Genomic DNA, 6,342 nt, shown 5'->3' with positions numbered 1-6,342 from the left:
TTTTGAAGTAATCAAGACCAGGGTTCTATTGAAATCCCTTTGCAACTAGCCTGGCATTGTATTTTTGCAGTGTTCCATTAGCATTGAATTTGGTGCGAAAAACCTATTTGTTTCCTACTATGTTCATATAAGAAGAAGATGGCACAAGAGTCCACGTATTATTGTGAACAAGTGCATCAAATTCAGACTGCATAACAGCCTTCCACTTAGTACTTTTAAGAGCTTCAGAAACTGTTGTAGGTTCAGCTTCAAGCAATTCAATGGACTCTAATTCTACAGCAACAAAGGCTAAATGATAGTCATCTTGAAAATTAGGTGAATAACAGGTCTGAGAAGCTGATTTAGATTTGGTAATCATAGGGTGTATGTTGACAGCTGCAGAGGTAGTAGGATATGAAACTGCAGTATGTATACCCAGACTTGAACCAACTGAACTAGTAGCAAATTGTGAGGAAGTAAGATCAACTACAAGTGGACATGGTGAGAGGGAGCAATCTGTAAATCTTATAGGAGCAGCAGTTTCTAAGATTGGATTAGGAATAGTAATGGTTTCGGAAGAGCAACCAGAATTGTTACAGGGTAAGGAACATTGATCAGGAGAGTTATTTGTAAATATTGGTGTAACACTCGGTAAGGATGGAGTAGTACAGTTAATGGAAGCAGGTAGTAAAGGAGAATTTACATTTGGATTAAAAGATGAAGAGTTGAGAGGAGAGGAATTCTTAGCAACTGCTGTATCATCTGAAACAGGATTGTTAGGAGCAATTTTTACTACAAAAGGATCAATGGCTGCTGGAGACTGCACAGAATAAGGGACAGACCGAAAAGGAAGAAATGAAGTGTGTGAATTTGTGGAAGTTTCAGAATTGGTGGAAGTGCCAGTATTAGGAACTTGACTAGAGGGTGTAAAGCTAGAAGGCTGAACTAAAGAGGGCTGAAACAAAGAATTAACAGCAAAAAGGAATTCACATTCATTGAATTGAACACTAGGAGTAATAACAATCTTACCATCAGGATTTAGACATTTGTACCCTTTATGAATCAAACTACACCCTACAAACACACTCTTAACGTATGAAAATCAAATTTATGTTTATTGTAGGTCCTCATGTTAGGAAAACAAGTGCATCCAAAAACCTTTAAACCATCATAAATAGGAACCTTGTTAAATAACATTTGATAAGGTGACAAATTACAAATAGTGGCAGTAGGCATTCTATTTATCAAATAGACAGCAGTTTCAAGGCTAGCCACCAATATTGAAAGGGCATGGACGCATGAGCAAGCAATGTTAATCCAGATTCTACAATGTGCCTATGTTTCCTCTCACTTCTACCATTTTGTTGGTGAATATAGGCACAAGAGTGTCTAATTTGTATGCCTTGATCAACTAGATAAGGTAGGAGAGCTTTATATTCTCCTCCCTGGTCAGATTGTAGGCTTTTAAGCTTATACCCAAACTGCCTCTCAACTAAGTGTTGAAATTTTATAAAAACTAACCTAACTTCAGCTTTGGTTTTAAGAGGAAACAACCATGTAAACCTGTTATAGTCATCTAGAAATTGAACATAGTATTTAAAGCCTTCAATAGATGTGAAGGGGGTAGGACCCCAAACATCACTATGCACTAACTCTAAGGATGCTGAGGCATGAGAATGTGAAACTGGAAAAGTAGTGTGGTGTAACTTTCCTAAGTTGTAAGCATCACAAAAAGTATCAGGAGAACTAGCTGAAGTGTTCATCTTTGAAGGAAACTTAATATGCAAATTAGTGAGAATATGATGTTGAACTTGTGAGTGAGGATGGCCCAATCTTTTATGCTAAAGTAAGTAACTATTAGTATTAACACTTGCTGTCAAACAATGTGGAGTAATGACATGTGCATGAGCAGTATCATTTTCAGCAGTAAATGTGCAAGCATTAATGTTGGCAAAATCAGAACACATATTAGCAGAATCAGAACCCTCATTAGCAGAAGTATGTGGTTGAGCAATACAATTATCAAAACAAGAAGTTTTATTATTAAAAAAGAAGCTACATTGATTAGTATTAGGATTATGGACTACATCATCAGTTTTGTTTCTTGACATAGACTGATTAATATTATCAGACTCAGACTTAATGAAACTAACAATATTATTACAGATTTTATTAGAAGCACATTGCCCCTGAACATCAGACTCAACTGACACAAAAGAAGCACCATAATGACTAGGTTCAGCTGAAACAAAAGAGGTGCTAGACTCAGCTAAAACAGAGGAGTTTCTACAATTTATTGACTCATATGGAAGACCTTATGAAGCAGGAGCAGAAGCATTGACAAAAACTACATTAGAGGATGGTGTAGTCAAATAAGGAACAAGTGAGGACTGAGAAGATGAGGGATTCAGCTGGTACAAACCACCTTTAAGATCCCCTTGCAGTAAAATTGCTCATGTGTACTTGTCCTTAACAACACAACAGTTAGAGTCAAATTCAACAATAACATTGTTGTCTTTAGTGAATTTAGAGATGCTAAGTAAGTTTTTTGTTATCTTAGGCACACATAGGATGTTTTTAAGGTGTAAACACTTGGAATAGTAGAATAACCAGTATGAGAAATATGGAGATACTCACCACTGCCTACTTGAAGTTGATCCTTTCCAAAATAGTTTCGGCTAACATTCAGTTGATTGAGGTATGATGTAACATGATCAGTAGCCCCCGAGTCCATATACCATATGGGATCAGTAGGTGTAAGTGAAGTGGCAAGAGCAAACTGCTGTGGTTGTGGAGAGGACAATCCTAGAGGTGTTGAAGAGTGATAAAGTGAATCAGGTGCTTAGTTTAAATGAGGACCAGAACCAGCATTTACAAAATGAGCTTGGCTTTGACTAGGCACTTGTTGACTAGGAACACCAAAACCATTAACAGTAGCATTATCGCCAGATATCCAACACTATAATTGAATCTGTCCGCCCGATGGAGTTCCAAAGTGAGCAGTATGAGACTACTACTGAGAATGAGATAGTCCTTTAGATCCACTATACTGCAGAGCATTAGGTGTATGATGTCCAGTGCTATTATACTGAGAATTATTATGGTGGAAGTGGCTATTGGGTTGTGGAAGATATGAACTGTCATAGTAGGACTGTTGTTGTGATGTGTTAGCTATGGAGGATTGAACCATGCCATTATAGGCAGAGTTATATCTGTGATAGCACTGACCAGCAGAATGTCTTATTTTATTACATAGCTAACAAATCAATTTTCCTCTCCCAGTATTTCGACCTCTGCCCCTGCCATGTGACATTCCTCCAAAGGCAGGTGGCTTGTTATGATATAGGGCTTGACCATAATTCTGACCAAACTGCTGTCCAATCTGTTGAGGTGCAGCTAAGACAAGATATTGACGATAATGAGGATTTCCTGGTGACATTAGAGTAGGTGAAGCAGGATACAGTGGACCAAACACTTTATCAATTTGAGGACCTTCTAACTCAACTCTGGAAACACGATTTATATCACTAGTGGAACCATGTGAGTTATTTAAAGTACCAGTAGAGGTTGTATGTGCTGAACAGTTATACAGATCTATTGAATTGAACTTTTCAAATCTTATTTCATATTTTTGCAGTAGAAATTGGGCCTCTTACAGTGTGACAGAATTAAATTTTGACTCAATACGTGATGTTAAATTCACTACAACTGCATCAAATTCAGGTCCTAGTCCATCTAGAACATACTGTAATAGATCCTCATCAGCAATCACCAGTCCACTAGCAGATAAACTCTCAGCAATCTCTTTCATTTTTTTAACATAATCACCTACACTTAGATTTCCTTTTTGTGTGGTTTGAAGAAGATTCTTGAAATGTAACGCTATAAACTTTGAGTCAGTAATGAATTCATTCTCTAAAGCAAACCATATTTCAGTAGAGTTTCTACATTTTGACACATATCCAAACATGCTCTCTGAAATTGACGCCAAGAGCCAGCTTACAAGAAACTTATCAATTCTTTTCCATATTATATAGGCAGGATTCAACTGTTCATTCAATGAAACATTACTAGATTTAACCTCTCCACTAATTTGACCTAGGTCTTGAGTAATTTCAGAATCAGTAATGATAAGAGGTGAGGGACGTGAAATCTTACTGAGGAGATGATCCTCAAGTTTGTGTGACCCAATAGTGGATATCACCTGAGAACTCCAAAAACGATAATTGCTTTGAGTGAGTTTGGGATTGATGACTTGTAAACTGGTAGCTAGAGCTGACGTTGTTCGATTTGTTGACTGATTCAACAATTCGTTTGAATTTTTGAGTTCATCGGAAGTTTTAGGAGGAATCGCCATTGACGCAAGTCAGTGGCTCTGATACCATGTCACAACTAGAGAGAACAATTGAAAGGATGAAGAAGAATCTTCTTCTACAAGCTCAAGAAAATTAATAAGAAAAACTAAAATGATTCTTTTTCTAACTAACTATACAAGATACACGTGATGTACTTATAAGCAAACATTGCATGACAAGAGTAAACGACATCGTTTTTACAATAAGCTTTTCTCATTTTGTTAATTTCCACTTTTGTCCTTCATTCTATCATTCTTCTAAAGTGCCCCCAGTCCTGCAAAATCTCGTGGGGGATATCCCTTCGAGCTCACGGCTTGATCCAACCGTCATAAGCTACCTGGAAAGGTTCAACGATACTTTCCAAACGGTAAACCAAAGGCTAGGCTGTTTGGATCGGGTCGCGCCACCCGAATCAAATGAGGTGGTGCCACCACCAAAAACGGCTGCAGGTCACATGAAAGCATGGAAAACAATGATAGCTCGTGCCGCGCGCACTTCAGAGTGTCAAAGGAAGGGAAAGCAGGTGGCGAACAGCGGACCTAGAGGCTCCAAAGGACTAGCGAACACTGACCGCACCCTGGGTAGAAAACCTATGGCGTAAAGGCTCGATGACATGTCGCGGCCCAAGCTGTCCCATGCCACATTGCACGAGCACTCCTACAAAAGTGCAAGGCGGGGAGATTCCCACTATCGCCAAAATGACGACTCCGACCGTCATCGCGTGGGAAGTTCCTATTGTCCGTGGGTCGGTTCGTACCACCGCGAAGGTCGGGAAGGTTCCCAAGACCATTCATCATCATCGCACGACTCTAGCCAGTGTGTGTCAAGAGTGGCCGGAACTGCCGGCCGAGGCGAGGAGGAATCTGACCTTTGGACTTTTCTAAACCGCAATCGTGAGGGTTGAACTCGCATAGGGGAAAGCAATCCCCAGATGGCTCCGCTGCCTCAGATTGAGGAGCTACATCAAGCTCTAGATCAGCTAAAGGCTCAGTAAAATGAGCGAGGGGAGGTCGCAGAGGCGTCTCCCTTTTCTCCGGCTGTCTTAGCCGCCCCTCTCCCATCCAGATTCTTTGATTCTCATTATTCACTTCATTTGTAACTTGCAATTCATCGACATCAGGAGTCCTAATTTTGTAATGCTTAAAACAATTGACAATTCTCTGTGGCTTCACATCAGTTGTCATGCAGCAACTGCCTTTACAATTCCATCAAGGACAATTATCTTTGTTGGTTTCAAAACACGATTTTCTATTCGTTTCAAAAGCAGACAATTGAAACGCTGAATTGAAACCATAATATTATTAAAACATGAATTGAAATCCTAATGTTGTACTACTAAAACATGAATTATGAAATAAGAAATTTTTTTAACTACACTTCTATTAAGTTATAACCTCCTCATAGTAATAAAATTAGTTAGTCCCACCATTATAACTATAGAGAGGTTTTACTGTACTATCATGTTTTTTCAAATTATTTACCATTTGGATTAATTTATTCTAAATTTAGAAATACTAAACTTGTACTACATAAAACATATATGTATTTTTATTCATGTATTTTAACTTGAATTATATTTACAAAAACTTATTATAAATACGAAACAATGATCTCTTAATCACAAGCATGGCAAATCTTTCCCACAGCTTGATTTGAATAAGTTCTTACTTTGCTAGCTGATTCATAAGTTCAAGTTAAGGATGGTTAATTAGGTAATTTTTTTTCATTAAGTATGTTTAGCTAACTAGGAAAGTTTCTGATATTTCATTATGAGATTTTAAAAGGTTTTATTTTTTATTTATTATTTTGAAATATCAAGAGAGATTCTTCATGAGGCTTTTAGAACAATCTTCTGTTCAGTTATGCTGTAACATTATTATTCTTTAGATAATTCAAAAATTCTCAAACATGTTTTACAAAACCAAGTTCAAAGTTGAATTGTTACTTATTATCAAAACATTGTTGAATCGATAATTACTCGTATTATAAATAGAAGTCTTAAAGCAAT

The sequence above is a fragment of the Pistacia vera genome, unplaced genomic scaffold, assembly GCF_008641045.1.
Source record: "Pistacia vera cultivar Batoury unplaced genomic scaffold, PisVer_v2 Contig457, whole genome shotgun sequence".
NCBI classification, from domain to species: Eukaryota; Viridiplantae; Streptophyta; class Magnoliopsida; order Sapindales; family Anacardiaceae; genus Pistacia; species Pistacia vera.
This window is presented reverse-complemented; position numbering follows the sequence as displayed.